Below are 1327 nucleotides of genomic sequence, written 5' to 3' on the forward strand. Positions count from 1 at the left end.
GGGTAGTGCAAAAATTACAGCTTGACATCTCAGCACCACCATACACATTAGTAGATGTCTGCCGGAACAAGAATATATATTTTTTTTCTGAAAGTGTGGGTTGCATGTTGTAGGTTGCCTAGCCATTGAATTGCAGGAAACTGCCTCTTATGCAGATTTGTTTGTATGCATTAGTAGTGACTTTATTTGTTTTGACTGCTGAATCTAGAGAAATGATAGTTGAAGTTTTTTCTGTTGTAGTCCAGGGGTGGCTCCTCCATTGGCGGGAGGAGCATCGCCCCCATGCCAGTAGCGGCAGCTGCAAAACCTTTTCAAGAAAACAATAATGAACTGCGTTTATTATCATTTCCTTTAAAAGGGGCAGGGCATTGGGGGTGACGAGCGCTTGAGGGGAGTGCACATAGCACTCCCCTCTGAGCGCATGTGTATTTGGCCAGCCGTCTCGAGCCAGCCAAACACACATGCGCAGTAGGCTCTCTCCAGCCCGGCCTGCACAGGCTCTCAGTCTGCCTGGGAGCTCCCTGTCTGGGCACTCCCATGCAATCCTGATGCGGCGTCAGGATTCGCCACAGGGCAGGCTGAGAGCCTGTGCCTGCAGCGAGGAGACAGAGGAGCAGAGCGGCGCGTGACGGAGGAGGTAAGTGTTTTTTTTATGTTTTTTAATTTAATTGTTAATTATACCCCCACGTGCACTGCCCTGTCCGGCCCTGTCTGGCCAAGCCACAACTGTTGTAGTCGAGTTCTGATCCCAAAAGACTTTGAAGGCCTGATAGAGCGTGTTGAAAAATAGATATTAGACAACTGGGATCCAGAACAGATGATGGTTTAATTTGGCTGCCTTTTTTCAACCCTGCTATTTGTTTATTTGTCCTGCTTTATACTTCATGGAGCATCAACATTTATTTTTAATTTGTCTGCTGTTCAGGCCCTTACATCAATCTTGTTTGGCCATGACCAAGGTAAAGACTAAATTCTATACTTTTCCTCCTACTGTGGGAAATGGGAGGGTCTTTAAACATTGTACAAGTTGATAACAGGCTGCCTGGACGATGACACTGATTTGTTGTTGGTGCAGTTGATTGCCATTGAAGATCATTCACAACGGCTTCCTTAGGTCATTTGGCATGGAGTTAAACAACAAAATCTGGCCACTTGAATGTCATTTGGCACGAGATTAAACAACAAAATCTGGCCAAAGGAAAGAAATCTTGTAGTTATCCAGGCTTTTTACCCATATTGTTCTTCAGCACCCTTCGCCATGTGTGATAAGCAGTTTGCGAAGTTGGTTCAGTCAGATTGATTCTCTAGGCCAGGCCTGCACAGGCTC

This window comes from Pleurodeles waltl, chromosome 8 (assembly GCF_031143425.1).
Source record: "Pleurodeles waltl isolate 20211129_DDA chromosome 8, aPleWal1.hap1.20221129, whole genome shotgun sequence".
Lineage (NCBI taxonomy): Eukaryota > Metazoa > Chordata > Amphibia > Caudata > Salamandridae > Pleurodeles > Pleurodeles waltl.